The 16,547-nt window shown below is 44.8% G+C and overlaps 1 protein-coding gene across 1 annotated transcript in view; it reads left to right on the top strand.

The window, feature by feature from the left end:
- Positions 1-815: 815 nt before the first annotated feature.
- LOC131189940 (uncharacterized protein K02A2.6-like) overlaps positions 816-16,547 on the top strand; it is a 33,021-nt gene continuing 17,289 nt past the window's right edge. The window contains exon 1 of the transcript XR_009153162.1: positions 816-6,498. The gene's annotated coding sequence lies outside the window, so the exon portion shown is untranslated. The remainder of the gene's footprint in view (positions 6,499-16,547) is intronic.

The following is a 16,547-nucleotide window of genomic DNA, read 5'->3' as shown; positions in this document are numbered from 1 at the left end:
CTCCTGGATGATCGGCTGTCGTTTGAAGACCATTTGACGGCCGTCTCCAGGAGGGCCTTCCACCAGGTTCGCCTGGTTCGGCAGTTGCGCCCCTTCCTTGATCGGGATGCCTTATGCACAGTCACTCATGCGCTCGTTACCTCTCGCTTGGATTACTGTAATGCTCTCTACATGGGGCTCCCCTTGAAGTGCGCTCGGAGGCTTCAGTTAGTCAGAATGCAGCTGCGGGTTATAGAGGAGCTACTCGTAGCTCCCATGTAACACCGCTCCTGCGCAGACTGCACTGGCTGCCTGTGGCCTTCGGGTGCACTTTAAGGTGTTAGTTATGACCTTTAAAGCGCTCCATGGCTTAGGACCTGGGTACTTACGGGACCGCCTGCTGTTACCACACGCCTCCCACCGACCCGTCGCTCCCATAGAGAGGGACTTCTCAGGGTGCCGTCCGCCAAACAATGTCGGCTGGCCCCCAGGAAGGGCCTTCTCTGTGGGGCTCCACACTCTGGAGCAGGCTTCCCCGGGTTTCGCCAAATACCTGACCTTCGGACATTTCGTCGCGAACTCAAGACTCATCTTTTTATTCGCGCGGGGCTGGCTTAAATTGGGTTTTTAAATGTTGAATTTATTAATTTTAAACGGGGTTTTTTAGTATGGTAAATTTTAATTGCTGGGCTAATTTAATAAGTTTTTTAAATCGTATTTTAAACCTGTATATTGTATTGTCGGTTTTATTATGCCTGTACACCGCCCTGAGTCCTTCGGGAGAAGGGCGGTATAAAAATCAAATAAAATAAATAAATAAATAAATAATCACTATCACCCAGTACATAGTGAAATTTAGCTGCCACACATTTTTCAATTTATTGTTTTTCCTTTTTTTTTTGCTTCTTTGAGCTTTTCATTTTTATTGGCAGTTGCTTTAACTTTTTGTTTAATAACTTTTTTTAAAAAAAAAGCATAACATATTTTGCACAATTAATCATTAGACAGTGATCCAAAGAAGACAACAACAACAACAACAACAACTTCATTGTAGGAATGTTTCCTGTTAATTTTTTTAAAAATCAAGTGACTTCCAAAGAAGTAGCATTATGTAGATAAATCTTATTCTTTCATCTGATGGTATCATACTTAGCATGAGGGCCTTTTTTTTCCTAAACAATACTTCACGTTACCAACAAGTATTATAATATTTCAGGCAACATTCCAGATGGTCCAGTAATCCTGGAAACAAGCATGAGAAAAAAATGTTTGTGTGTTTTTCATTTGGAAAGTACAAGGGAGTGGTTTCCATGGAATTGAAAATATTCTTTATCACTCTATCTATACTAATCAGTTCATCTGTGTGTGTGTCACATCTAAAACCAATTATTGTCTATGGGTAACTTTCAGTGTGTGCACTTCATATATTTTATGTAACTATGACTTCCTTTTACTTTTCTATCCCTCTATCCCACAACCATAAATAGGTAGTTAATAGTCTTCTCTAAGTACAATAGAACAGGGGGCCACAATCCCCGGGCCACAGGCCACTACCGGGCAGTGGTCTATTCAGAATGGGGCCGTGAGAGAGGCGGACTGGCATGCACACACGTCTGCAACTCAACTCGTGCAAGTGGTGGGACAGCGCACATGGGTATGCAGCTCAACCTGCAATTGAACTGTGTGAGCATGCACATGTGTGCATGCCCGCTGCTCGTGCAGCCTGGTTCCCCTCTCCCCCCAGTCGGGCCACCAAGCCACAAAGGTTGGGGACCACTGCAATAGAATATGCACAGCTGAAGTGCACTATATCCACAGAAGCTTATTCTATAATAAATGTTTTGGACTTCAGGATACAGTACTACAAGATCCTTGATGATTTTTTACAAAGCTGCCCTTCACTGAAGAGTGATTCATTGTGCCTATACAATGTGAATAACAAAACCAAAGCAGTAAAGCACAAATCCTTTCAATATATGTGTACAATATCATGCTTCACTCATATAAAAGGCATACACAAACTTGCACATAGCACACTTTGTTCCTGCTATTGTACCACAGTGATATAACTAAGATTCACATAATTTTGTGGTTGGAATAAGGTATTTTTAGAAATGTATTCTCTTTCTCTTTCAATCTCTTTCTTGTAACCACCCAAAAGCTGCAGTATGAACAGTTTGCCAAGAATCTGACATACACCTACCCTCTCATTTAAAGCTGCTTGTCATTTCAGTTTTTAAAAATAAAATCCAGCTCAAAATAATTTGGATTCGAGAACAACCAATACAAGCGATAGTTTGCCGTTCTGGTTTAAGCTTTGAACATTCCCATGTTGTTATTGTTGTCGTTTCCACTGTAGCAGATGCTATCCTTTGGGAAGTCTTTTAGAGACTGGACCGTTCCCAGTTTTTTCTCATTTGTTTGATGGTTGTTTATAGCCATTTTGCTCTATGATTGCTACTACCTATACTTCACTTTTTAAAAAAGTTTGTAGAATAAAAAAGAGACGCCTACAGGTAATCTTACATATCTGCCATCATTCCACCAATCACGTCTCCAAAACAATTTAAAAAGCTAATTGGGGGAATAAGAGAGAAAGTATTAGCCGTTATTCATAATCATATTTTTAGAAACAAACCTTGCAGCTCTGACTTAAGTAATTTGGTATTTTTCAGCCAAGCCCAAATTTCAAACTATTTTTTTAAAAAAAAATCCCATCACCTACTTTCTTAAAAATCATCACTGGAATGCCCTCCTTGATTCAGTTGGATTAATTTTGAACCTTCAGGGTCCCACCCTCTTTTATATAACCAACTGATTTCTCCCACCTATCTGATATAGAAAAAAAGGTGAATGTACAATAGCACAAAAATAAAGGAAAATGTTGCCGTATTATGGATAGAAAGCTATAGATTGATGCCTGATTCAGAGAATTTAAGGGTCTCTTGTGGACTATGCATACTTGAAGATTATTTTGTTCTAAGCAGAAGAACTCTGTTCCCACAGTGAAACAGATAAATGCATCAGGAGGACTAACGCACAATTGACAAAAAGCCGACTACATTAGCCTCCTTCTTCCAAAATGTATAGCCTAGACCTGTCTCTGTAGCTCCCCAAAGAGCAAAATGGTTTGGCTATGCTATGAACAGCTATGGCAAACACTGCAAATCTGCACATATGGTTTTCCTTTGTGCTTTCATTCAATTCTTTTGGATTGCGGCCTAATGTCTCCTTCTGCTTGCCTCCCATTTCATCCGCTAAAAGTATAAGAATATTTCACTGCATTCTCTGAACTTCAGGCTTAGTCTCTTTGAATAAGCGGTGATATGCAGCTGATGACCAGTTTTCTGAGGAAAGATTCATTGGCCCACGAAGTACAGAGGCTCCATGACTGCTGTTTTCTAACCTCGTTACTTCATTGAATAGATGGAAAGTCAAACTATCATACAGTCAAAATACTGTAATGATAAAAACCTTATCTGTGTAGGTAAAGGTTCCCCTCGCACATATGTGCTAGTTGTTCACGACTCTAGGGGACGGTGCTCCTCTCCGTTTCAAAGCTGAAGAGCCAGCGCTGTCCGAAGACGTCTCCGTGGTCATGTGGCCGGCATGACTCAACGCCAAAGGTGCATGGAACGCTGTTACCTTCCCACCAAAGGTAGTCCCTATTTTTCTACTTGCATTTTTTACGTGCTTTCGAACTGCTAGGTTGGCAGAAGCTGGGACAAGTAACAGGAGCTCACCCCATTATGCGGCACTAGGGATTCAAACCGCTGAACTGCCGACCTTTCAATCGACAAGCTCAGCGTCTTACCCACTAAGCCACTGCATCCCTTTATCTGTGTAGACAGTAGTCCAAATGGGTGAACAATTTTTCCCCTGCAGCATAACAAAACAGAGGCTCTTACTACCTAATTTAACCCACATGAAGTCACTAGCATGTACAGAATTGTACTCTTCAAAAGCCCATTTCCAAATCCTGTTGTCCAAAGTAAATCTGGGTTTGCTTTGCCTTTCTCCACAGTGAAACTCTATTTCCAGTCCCTATTAGATAAACAAATATATGTGTTCAAGGATGAATGTATATTCACTCAAGGAGGGAAAAACTATGGCTCATAATTCCTTCTCTCAGCCTGATCACTCTTAAGTCCTAGACTGTTAGGCTTATAAAGCGGCCTTCTCTGTAAAAGACCAAGTAGATATACTTTTTAATGTACGTGTGTGTATCTATCTATCGGATTAAATTTTGTGACCTGTCTTGTTCCCAAAGGCTGCTTGTTATTCTTTTTCAGTACCCTGCTCTGATACTAAGCGATGGCTGAATGGCAAATGTTATGTATCCGTATCAGGGATATGTACAATTTGGAGGTTGGTAGATATGTTTGGAATTTGGAGAGTATATTGTGAGTAAATGTCTATGGAGATTCTCTGTCATCCAAGTCATGGTTGTCCCAAAGCTGCTTTTTCAAGGGGCAATTGGACTTTCTGGTTTTTCTTTGAAGACATTTCATTTCTCTTCCAAGAAGCTTCTTCAGCTCTGACTGGATGGGAAGGATGATCATCCTTCCATTCCCCACCATCCAGTCAGAGCTGAAGAAGCTTCTCGGTTGAGAAGTGAAATGTCTTCAAAGAAAACCCCGAAAGTCCAGCTGCCTCTTGAAAACAGATCCCTCACATCCTGGACATAAACTGTTTCAACTCTTACCCTCAAAACGACGCTACAGAGCACTGCACACCAGAACAACTAGACACAAGAACAGTTTTTTTCCTGAAGGCCATCACTCTGCTAAACAAATAATTCCCTCAACACTGTCAAACTATTTACTAAATCTGCACTACTATTAATCTTCTCATTGTTCCCATCACCAATCTCTTTCCACTTATGACTGTATGACTGTAACTTTGTTGCTGGCAATCCTTATGATTTATATTGATATATTGACCATCATTTGTGTTGTAAGTGTTGTACCTTGATGAAGGTATCTTTTCTTTTATGTACACTGAGAGCATATGCACCAAGACAAATTCCTTGTGTGTCCAAGCACACTTGGCCAATAAAAAATTCTATTCTATTCTATTCTATTCTAATGTGAGTACTCTTACAAAAGGGCTGACCTGGGTGAGACATTCAAAGTGGGTGACACCAATCAGATGATGCCCATTGACCAGAAAGCAATAGATAAGAGTCGCCTTATAGGTGAGAGCAGTGCCATAGCAAGTAAACAAACAAACAAATAAATAAATCTACTAGCTCAAATCTCTCCTCACCGTTTTTTCCCCAGTGGGCAACCTCAGTAGACTTAGTTACATGCTTTTTCTAAATGAATGGATATACAGGTAGTCCTCGACTTACAACAGCTCGTTTAGTGACCGTTCGAAGTTAAAACAGGATTCAAAAAATGACTTATGACCATTTCTTACACTGAACCACTGTGGCATCCCCATAGTCACATGATCAAAATCCAGACACTTGGCAACTGATTCATTTATGACCATTTCAGTGCCCCGGGCCAAGCAAAGTCAATGGAGAAGCTAGATTCACTTAACTGCATGGATCCACTTAACAACTGTAGCAAGAAAAGTTATAAAATGGGGCAAAACTCGAATGTCTCACTTAACAACAGAAATTTTGGGCTCAATTGTGGTCATAAGTTTAGGACTACTTGCACTTTCAAATAAAGCACTGGGCTGCAGTCGCACACCATTTTTATTTTCTCAGAACAACTACGAAATCTATGTTGAGCCAAAAGATATTTTTAGACGTAAAAGTGAGCTGGCACCTTTTCTGCATTCCAATTTCTCACTACTATTTTTTAATTTAAAAGCAAGTTTGTAGTACTTATTTAAATAGGAGAAAATATCAGGGAACTTGGAGGTGGGGGAACAGTGGCCCATCATGATTAAAAAGAATTCCACGCTTATTAAGAGTGAATCATGTTATTTCACTGCAACAAGAAGATAGACGGTTAAGAAATATGAAATATAAGGAAATAAAAAAAAATGAGGCGTGGGGAAAGCAAGAGAGAAAAAGATAGGATTTGACTACTTTTTTAAAATTTAGAACATAAATACAATCTCTCTCCATTCCTATACCATACAATATTCTTTTAACAATAATTTAGAGGGGGAAATGTCTGGTTGGAGACCCCCTTCCCCAAAGGTAGTTAAACAGAATAGCCCTACTCTGGTCACCTCATCCCTAACACTCAGAATGGAGACACTAGATCCAGAGACTAGTTTTCTAAAATAAAATTTCTTTTTAAAATGTCTCTGACCAGGGATAACCTCTATCCTAAAGTGAAAAACAGTATAGAGAGAGCTATTGACAGCAAAACTGCCTACCTTTGGGGCATAATTAAGTCTCATAGCTTTTAATCTGGAATATGGACTAAATTGCAAAACACTTTGTGGGTGTGACCAGATTCCCTCAGAATCTATGTTAATAATACACTCCAATTGGGCAAGCTGATACATCCTGATGGTTGAGTTTTTCTCAGCTAGAGATGAAAAAATACAGAGGTAAGAGAATGAAATAGGAGTGGTTGATGAAAGCTCTGCAGACTTCCCTGTTGTTTTCATATTATGTCTATCCCCATATGACAAAATCTTATGCCACCAAAAAGCTGTAATATAGTAAATAATTTTCAGTTCAGTTCAAATTGGATGTGCTGGGCTGAGCTAATCTGATGCAACTAAAAACAGTGTGAAAAATTAACTTAGAAGAGAAGATAATGTAAGATAATATATGTGTACTCTTTTCTGTTTTCCTTTTTTTAAAAAAAAAAAATCTGCCTTTCAGAATATATGCTTGCCACTTGAAAAAATAAATTGGTCACAAACTTCTATAAACCCTAAGTTAGCAACCATCCATCCTAAAGAACTGTCGTAGCAAACAGAGTCACGTTATCTATATTCTTTATTTATTTATTTATTTATTTATTATTTATTTATTATTTAAATTTATATACCGCCCTATCTCCCAAAGGACTCAGGGCGGTTCACAGGCATATAAAACATCGATACACAAAATTAAAATAATCTTTAAAAAACTTATTCCAATGCCCTATCATTAAAAATAGAAATATAAATATTAAAATCAATTTAAAACCCCTATAAAATTTAAAATCTAAGCCAGTCCTGCACAGATGAATAAATGTGTCTTGAGCTCGCGACGGAAGGTACGAAGGTCCGAAAGTTGACGGAGTCCTGGGGGGAGCTCGTTCCAGAGGGCGGGAGCCCCCACAGAGAAGGCCCTTCCTGGGCGCCGCCAGACGACACTGCCTAGCTGACGGCACCCTGAGGAGTCCCTCCTGTGAGAGCGCACGGGTCGGTGAGAGGTATCTGGTCGCAGTAGGCGGTCCCAGAGATAACCCGGCCCTATGCCATGGAGCGCTTTAAAGGTGGTCACCAAAACCTTGAAGCGCACCCGAAGGCCACAGGTAGCCAGTGCAGCCTGCGCAGGATGGGTGTTATCACGGGAGCCACGAGGGCTCCATCTATCACCCGCAGCCGCATTCTGACTAACTGTAGCCTCCGGATGCCCTTCAAGGGAGCCCCATGTAGAGAGCGTTGCAGTAATCCAGGCGAGACGTCACGAGGGCGTGAGTGACCGTGCATAGGGCCTCCCGGTCCAGAAAGGCGCAACTGGCGCACCAGGCGAACCTGGTAGAACGCTCTCCTGGAGACGGCCACAAATGATCTTCTAGAGACAGCCGCTCATCCAGGAGGACGCTGTTGCGCACCTCTCCATCGGGGCCAGTGACTCGCCACCGATGGTCAGCCGCGATTTAGCTGACTGTACCGGGATGCCGCATCCACAGCCACTCTGTCTTGGAGGATTGAGCTTGAGCCTGTTTCTCCCCATCCAGACCCGACGGCCTCCAGACACCGGGACAGCACTTGATAACCGTTGGGGTGGTCCGAGAAAGTACAGCTGGGTGTCATCCGCATACAGCTGGTACTTCACACCGAAACCACTGATGATCTCACCCAGCGGCTTCATGTAGATAAAGAACAGAAGGCGAGAATCGACCCCGCGGCACCCCACAGGTGCGGCGCCCGGGGGCCCACCTCTGCCCCCCTGCCAACACCGACTGCGACCGGTCGGAGAGATAGGAGGAGAACCACCGATAAACGGTGCCTCCCACTCCCAATCCCTCCAATCGGCGCAGCAGGATACAATGGTCGATGGTATCGAAAGCCGCTGAGAGGTCTAATAGGACCAGGGCAGAGGAACAACCCCTATCCTGGCCCTCCAGAGATCATCCACCAACGCGACCAAAGCCGTCTCCGTGCTGTAACCGGGTCGGAAACCGGACTGAACGGGTCTAGATAGACAGTTTCATCCAGGTGCAAGGAAACTGATATGCCACCATATTTCTACAACCTTCGCCGCGAAGGTTGAGACCGGACGATAATTACCTAAAACAGCCGGGTCCAGGGAAGGCTTTGAGGAGGGCCTCACCACCGCCTCTTTCAAGGCGGCCGGAAAGACTCCTCCACCAAAGAAGCGCCAGAATCGCCTGAGCCAGCCTCGTGTCACCTCCTGCGTGGCCAGCACCAACCAGGAGGGGCACGGGTCCAGTAAACATGTGGTGGCATTTAGCCTCCCCAACAACCTGTCCATGTCCTCGGGAGCGACAGGGTGAAACTCATCCCATACAATGTCACCAAGACCGCCTCAGCCGCCTCACCAGTATCACCGCAATCTTGGTCCAAACCATCCCGGTTGAACGATTTTATCGTATAGATACCCGTAAAACTCCTCAGCACGCCCCTGCATCGGCACATCCCGCTCCCCCTGATGTAGGAGGGAGCGGGTCACCCGAAACAGGGCGGCTGGGCGGTTATCTGCCGATGCAATGAGGGAGGAGGCGTAGGTACGCCTCGCTTCCCTCATTGCCACTAGGTAAGCCCTAGTATAGGACTTCACTAGTGTCCGATCAGCTTCTGAACGGCTAGACCTCCAGGAACTCTCTAGGCGTCTTCTCCCGCGCTTCATCCTCTCAGCTCCTCGGAGAACCAAGGGGCTGGTTGGGACCCGCGCCGGGTCAGAGGTCGCAAAGGCACGACCGGTCTAAGGCCCCGCGCGGCCCGTTCCCAGGCCGCAACAAGTTCCTCAGCCGAGCCGTGTGCCAGACCCTCAGGAAATGGCCCAAGCTCCGTCCGAACCCTCCGGTCCATCAGGCGCCTGGGACGGAACCAACGTGTCGGCTCCGTCTCCCTGCGGTGATGAATGGCGGTCAGAAAGTCCAGACGAAGAAGAGAGTGATCTGACCATGACAAAGGTTCAATGACTATTTCCTTTAAGTCCAGATCTCTCAACCACTGACCAGAGACAAAAATCAAGTCCAGAGTGCCACCCCCAACGTGAGTAGGGCCATCAACTACTTGGGTCAGGTCCAAGGCCGTCATGGAAGCCATGAACTCCCGAGCTACCGTCGATGACGAGCCGGACGATGGCAAGTTAAAGTCCCCCACGACTAAAAGTCTGGGGGTCTCAACTGCCACCCCAGCAAGCACCTCCAGGAGCTCGGGCAGGGCAGCTGTCACGTAGCAAGGAGCCAGGTACGCAACCAGCAAGCCCATCTGACATCTATGACCCCATCTCACAAAGAGGATTCGCACCCGCAATCTGAGGTACAGTGGTCTCCTCGGCTCTAGACTCTCTAATCACAACCGCCACCCCACCACCCCTACCCTGGCCCCTCGGCTGATGAAATGCTCGGAAACCCGTGGGCACATCTGAACAAGGGCACGCCTTCTGGGCCCAACCAGGTCTCCGAACGCCCATAAGGTCCGCGGCACCCCTGAATAAGATCGTGAATTAGGGGCCTTATTGGCCACGGACCGTGCATTGCATAACATCAGCCAAGGCCAGGGCCCTGAGGATCCTGACCATCCGGGAACGGGAGAAGTTTGAGGCTCGGGCGCGCGATCGCCTGTAAGCATCGAGCGCGCACCCCTAACACGATATGAGCCCCACTTCCGCCATATCTGCCCCTCCCTTACCGTGGAAATAGCACCACCTCCACCAATGGAACACCGACTCCCCATGACCTCGGACCCACCAACCCCGCCACGAGCATGTGCAGGAACTGGACTCCCCGACGGGTTACCCCAACACCCACCCTTCCTCCCACCCCCAACCCAAGCCCGCCGGTTTCCTTCCCCTTAAAATCCCTTTAAAACTCCCTTAAAAATCTATTAAAACAGCCAATTAAAAACCCTAAGCCTCCTATTTTTGCATGCCACCTCTCGGGACTCCAAAGCCCGTCCTCAAGGTGGGCCCTCGATAATCTGAGGGCCAGACCATGAGAGAGGGGCATCTCGCAGGGCAAGAAGGTCAGCCGCAGTAAATGTTCGCATCACTGAGACGGTCCGGGCAAGGCCCATCCTGGGCTGGTCAAGTTGGCAGCAAAAGTCATAACAGATGATAAAATGACCATGACCAGTCTGTCCTGATGGGAAATAGTTCGAGATAATCCATGTGCGGTAGATGACAAAACCGCTGACTCAGTCAGTTCACCACCCCATACAAACGACCTGGGGTGGGCTAAGGAAGAAAGGGGAGAGGCACGATGGTAGGGATGTTATAAAGATGGTAAATAGTGGAGGGGTGTCCGCTGGACCCGCGGGTCTTCCTCCGGCGCTGTCACATATCCGCGCCACTAGGGCAAGGTCACAGCCACCCTGGGCCTATCGGGCCATCCGCCACTTCAAAGCACCGGGGCAGGCCGCCGCCGCCCACCGCCTCCGCCAGGCCATCGCCACTGGAAACGCCCCCATCGCCACCGCGAGCAGGCCACTGGAGCTCCCCTAGATGAGAGGGGGACACCCGTCGCCAAATCCGCCAGCAGACCCAGGGCTCACCAGTGACAACGCCCGACGGAGAGGAAGGGCCAGGCCGCCCGCCACCGCAGGTTGGAGGGCCCGATGGACCCCGGGCGGCCCTCCAGATCTTCATTGGGGCGCAGCCCCTCCGGGGCTCCTCCCATCGCCACCGGAGACGCCCAAACTCCAAACCTCAACTTCCACTGGCCAAGTCTTCCAGGCAGGGGTCCAGGGGGCGCTGCCAACGCCCCCCTACCCCCCCCCGCCGCCGCCGCCGCCAAACCGCCGAAAAAGGCTGGCGGCGGCTCGGCAAGCCGCTAGGCCGCCAGGATTCCCTCTGAGGCGCCGTGACTCCGCCGTGACTCCGGGGCTTCTCCCAACGCCCCGCGGAGTCGCACAGCGCCCAGCCACCCTATTTACGGGTGGCTGGATCTTCCTCCATCAGGGCGGGGGCCTATGATGGTATTAAGGCCCCCCCCAGACCCAAAAAGAGCCTGGAAAGGCCCGTCGCCGCGTCCCCGATCAGCAGGGCGGCGCCATCTTGGACATGCGCAGAAGTATATCTTTGGATTGTGTATTGCAGGTGGAAATACAATGCTAAAGTAAATATTAGATGTTATTATTAAATAGTAAAAATAAGTAACATGTTATAAAAAGTAGGTTTAAGAAAATAATCTATTAGACATGATTGTTTCAATATTTTTCTACTGGGCTGCAGCCCAAATTATAATTGCACGCAGTTAAGGAAAATTGTGTGCTATGAATTCATTTAGCAGTCCTAATAGTTATGTCCTCTTCAAGGTTTCCAAAGGTATCTTGTGCACAGTACAGAATTCAGCCGCAAGATGGAAATCTGCATTTTGATCTGTGATCTAGAGAATCTCCTTGCAGATTCTTTTTTCTCCAGACAAAAGTTATGAGAACACCTTTTGAAAGATGTGAAGAACATGAAGGAAGCAATAAGAGTTTCAAAGGCAATGTATTTTCAAAAGAAAGCACGCTAAAGCTTTTTTCAAATCAAAAGATGTGCAATACAATCCTGCGAAGGATAACTCAAAAGCAGGACCAGCTGTGTTCAAGTGACTTTATAGCGCCAAATAAGTGCAAGACTGCAAGACAAGACTGCAGCTGTAAGAATATAGATCTCTGTGTTGGATTATGGCCAAATTATGAAAGATTTACTGCTTTCTTTCAGTGCTTGACTTATGAAAAACAAAAGAAAACCCAAGCAATACTCTTATAATACATTTGTTAATCCACATAGTCTGTAATACATACTTCAAATAGTAGACATAATTCCATATTCTACTTCCATTGTAATCCTTTGAGTACTATTGTTTGCATAGTCAAAACAACACCCACACAGGGGTGAAATGCTCCTCGATCGGACCGGATCGTGCGATCTGGTAGCGATCGTGGCCAGTAGTTCAGCGATCCGGTAGTGATGGCAGAGCAAAGCTCCGCCCACCCGCCTGGTTATGTTTTTTACCTTCTGCTCATGTGCAGAAGGTTTTGCGCATGCACAGGTGTGCATGCACATGATGCACGTGTGCGTGCAAGCAAAGCACGCGTGCGGGGTGCGTGCACTTCCAAATCAGTAAGGAAGGTAAGTAGATTTCACCCCTGCACCCACACCTATTCAGGAGACAAGGTGAGTAAACAAATCAGGGAAAGTTTAAGAACAAATCCTAAAGAGAAGGAATGGAGCTCAAAGTGATTTGTAAACCTACTGACAATGAAACAATGTTGGAGGTCAAAGGGAATACAGTGATAAGAAGGAGCAGAATATTCAAAATCTAGAACACTAGCATTCCATTTGTGATCATCTGTAGTAACTGCAATGTAATACTGATCACAATTATCTAAGAGATTTTTCTTACTTATACCTAAATATGGCACAAACATGTCCTGGCAATTGTTTTAACAATATAACAATATATATTTCCTCTATGTCCTTAAGATGTTGCTTTCCTCTGATCTCCAACTCATATCTGAGACAGCCTCATGTTCTGTTTAGCTGTTCCAATGTTAAAAGTGTTTTCCTTTGTCAACAGTTTTTGTTCTGAATAAAACATGATCTGTTTCACTGAACTATCACGGGGTGGGGTGGGGATAAGTCAAAGAAAGCCATTTTTTCTCTGCCTTTTTACTGCATTGCCCCGCCCACTCCCCATCAATCAACTGTTGGTTCAATTGCTTTTGAAGATAGGTTTAGCCAATTTTCAAGAGATTGAAAAACCAGTGTATAAAAATGTTAACCTTGCGAGGCAGTCTAAACAAGAAGCCCAACCAGGAATATTAACTGTCTTTATTGTAAGGTTATATGATTAACAGAATCTTGCAAGGCTGAAAGTTTTTCTCTCATCATTTCCTTTTGCTCTTTTGGTGGAAACGAGGGAGGGTCCCTTCCCATGCCCTCCATCCTTCTGTAGGCTGAGATACCTTTTACACACCAGTTGTCCAGTCTGCTGCTCTCCTTCCTGTCTTCCAAGGTCACCTCACATATCAATCATTACAAAAAAAGAGACCAATTAACTGCTAAATTGTGAAGGAGTTCTATGATGCTGTGGGAGAGCCAGTTTCCTCAGTACCAGCTGGTATTCCATAATGCCGGTCAGCTGCTACTTGGCTTTGTATACCATTATAATGCTTTTATGAAGTGGCACTAAACCCACGTTCAGAAGAAGCTCAATTAGACCAGTGTTGGGAGGGGGTGAAGCAGCAGATGAAACCTAGCTGCCATTCTGCTGTTTCACTATGCAGTCCTTTCCTTACCGTCAGTCAGCTGGTCTAGTCATTCATCAAAATTTGCATCTTCCTCCAGCCCCACTACTAGCTCAAATTAAGGAGAGGGAGGGGTAAATATTTCCTCAGTATTTTTAGTATCATTTGGTAAAGGAGATGAACAAATCCCATTTCTTAAAGCAGGGCTGGGCAACTATGGCCCCTTTACAAACTGTGGACTTCAACTCCCAGAATTCCTGACCTGGCATGGCCAGCTCAGGAATTCTGGAAATTGAAATCCATAGGTGGTAAAGGGGCCTTAGTTGCCCATCCCTGCCTTAAAGTGTGCGGTAAACTTTAAATAAGGACAATACAATTTGGCAACAAACTTAAACAGCCAGGATAAAGATTTGTAATGGGTGAGTTAATGTTATGCCAATATAATTTCCTGGTAGGTGGATAACATTTTAGTTTGGCTATGAGGAAATGGCTCACTTTTTTGTCCAAATGTAGCTGAAATAGACCTGGCTGAATCAACAAGCTCAAGGGAATATGAAGGTTTGTAAGAAAATCCCTGAAGGGTGGCAGGAGCCCAGTGGCAACAAAATATGCTTGTTAGCTGTGGGGGAAAACAAGAGATCAGGTAGGAGAGAAAGAGGAATAATTTGGCCAGGGCAATGGTGAAATCCTCCATGTATTGCCAACACTTTGATCCATGCGTGCATGCACAGTGCACGCCAAAAGCACGCTGCACACGCATGCACACTGCACACCAAACCCATGCTTTGCGTGGAAAAAGGACGCTTGGGAAGGTAAGAAGAACAGTGAGAGGGGGAACAGCTGTGCCGCGTGATTTAGTTTTGCTAGAAAACAGGATTTCCTGCTTTCTAGTGAATATAAACCGTGCGGCACAGCTGATCGTCAGAAATTCCAATTCGGACGAACTGGTAGCTTTTTTAAACTACTGATTTACCTGAACTGGTGCAAACTGGTAGCATTTCACCCCTGGGCCAGGGATATAACAAAGGGCTTTTTTTTGAACTGCAACATGCCACTGCAGTAATGCACTTAAAATATTTATGGGTACTCATCCAATAGTCATTTTAAAGTGTTGTGAAGCTTTATTTCTAAATAAAATAATAAATAGAAATTAAACATAATCTATAAACACTGCTAGGCAAAAGTAAAGTGTTTTAAAAAGTCAATCTGTTTTTTTATGTAGCACCCAAAATATGGACATGAGTGGCTCAGCTTCTTTCTGAAAGCGCTGTAGCTAACAACTTTCCTTGGCTGTCCTTCAAATCAGGAAGGTGCTAGAAATAGTACAAGCAGTTTAGATGGAAGTAGACTGTTGTGTCCTGCGTATCAGCCAATCCGAGCACCGCTCAGTCTGATTGGCTGAGACGCAAGCAACAGAAGAAGCGGGAAGCCGGGAGCGTGGTGATTGGCTCCCCATCTGACAGTTCGCAATGTTGCGTCTTGCTGAGAGGAAAAAACGTTCGTTCCTGTCAGAGTTAGTTAGTTCTGTTCGTTGTGTTGGAGCACAGTTCGTGCCTGTTCGAGAGCATTCTAAGATTAAAGAATAGTTGTTGATTCAACGTGCCTCCGTGTTTATTGAACTCAACATAGACACCCCCTCAAAAACCTGGATCCCAATCCCTTTAAGTAAGCACTAGCATATTGAATTGGGACCCGAAGCTGGCAGATCGCCACTGAAATGTTTTGGATTTCTTCTTTCTTCAAAAACAGGAAAACAGTAAAATATCTATGAACATCAAAGGCAGTCATAATATAAAGTCAGCAGAACCAACTGACAGTACAGTCCAAAAATTAAACAAGGAAACCAAGTAAAATCGGTTAACAGACACACCACACCATTGAGCAATAAAGATGGAAGGGGAGGGGGAGGGAAGCCTTGCAAGGAAAGATTCAAACCCAGTCTCCAGGCACAAATCTTCCTACCTAGTAGCCTTTTTGTCATTTTTAGGTTTTGATATATATATAAAGGACTTTTCTGAGTCCGATACCAAGGATAAACAAATTGAGTCACTTTCACAGCCTCCTAATGGCATTTCACTTCTGATCCACTGCTGCAGATTTTTGATGTCCATTTTATGAGAAAGGCCAACGCAGCACTAACTGGACAACTACAATCTCGTCTCTAGCCATGAATTCACAAAGTAGCCTCTGTATTTTCCAGAACTTGAGACTAATAGAAAAAATGATGTGAGGATGGGAAGTTAGCTTTCTCACAAAATGGCTGCTAGAGTGACTGTTGGAATTACGTAACACCAATTTATCACATAGCAAAGTGGGGAGAGTGAATTGCTTTCTTTCACATCCTTCTCTTCTCAGATTATGTTTCTTTTTCTCTCGGCATATTGGCACATTTCCAAGCAAAGTGCTGAACTAAATAAAGATAATTCTTGCTTTTCAGTTATTTGTTCTTTTTTTTTATCCTGTTTTTTTACCTTAAAGTTAACTCAAGGCAGCAAGAATAACTAATACTCCTTCCTCCTCCTATTTTCCCCGCAACCAAAACTCTGTCAGATGGGTTAGGCTGAGAGAAAGTGACTGGCTAGCTTTCATGCTTAAGATGGCACTAGAACTCACTGTCTCCTGGTTTATAGGCCAGCACATAAACCACTACAACAAACTACACCAAAAAGCCTCTTTTAAAAAAAGTTAAAGATAAAAGGAGCAGGAGCTGATTGATCATCGGAGCATATTAGTGCCCAGGGAGAGTATGTTGCCTATGCCTGTTTTATTCTGAAGCTTTCAGTTGCAATACACCTATGTACAGAAATGCTGATCAGTCTTGTAGGATTATTGAATCATGAGCTAATGATCTCTGAATGCATAAAATGAGCTACAAAAATGCTTAACATTAACTTTCATACTGTTGAATCCTCTAACTCTCTATAAGGCATTGATACATGTAGATAATTTTAGGAAAACAACAGTTATGTGCTTTTAAAAATTAGCCTCCCTATTAAATGATTCATGAAAGT

This window comes from Ahaetulla prasina, chromosome 2, assembly GCF_028640845.1.
Source record: "Ahaetulla prasina isolate Xishuangbanna chromosome 2, ASM2864084v1, whole genome shotgun sequence".
In the NCBI taxonomy this organism is placed as follows: Eukaryota; Metazoa; Chordata; class Lepidosauria; order Squamata; family Colubridae; genus Ahaetulla; species Ahaetulla prasina.
The sequence above is the reverse complement of the archived record's forward strand: the minus strand, read 5'-3'. Positions and strand labels throughout refer to the sequence as shown.